The following is a 278-nucleotide window of genomic DNA, read 5'->3' as shown; positions in this document are numbered from 1 at the left end:
CCTCAGCAGCAGCTGTGTTACTGCTGTTCTCAAGTTTCCTAAGACGGAATCCAGCAGATCTTCAACAGAATAAAGTATTTTGTAAATATAAATTATTATCAAAAAGTAATTACAAAGATATATGTATTTATATAAGATTTCTGAAGGTTTGTGTCAAATCCTGTGCATCAAAAACATGTAAAACAGTTTGCCTTCAGGCTCAGTCCGCCCAAATAAAAGTGATTTGTGATCTCAGTGTGATTTGCCTGGTTAAATAATGGTAAATATAAAATAAAATG

Source organism: Austrofundulus limnaeus, unplaced genomic scaffold (assembly GCF_001266775.1).
Source record: "Austrofundulus limnaeus strain Quisiro unplaced genomic scaffold, Austrofundulus_limnaeus-1.0 Scaffold489, whole genome shotgun sequence".
In the NCBI taxonomy this organism is placed as follows: Eukaryota; Metazoa; Chordata; class Actinopteri; order Cyprinodontiformes; family Rivulidae; genus Austrofundulus; species Austrofundulus limnaeus.
The sequence above is the reverse complement of the archived record's forward strand: the minus strand, read 5'-3'. Positions refer to the sequence as shown.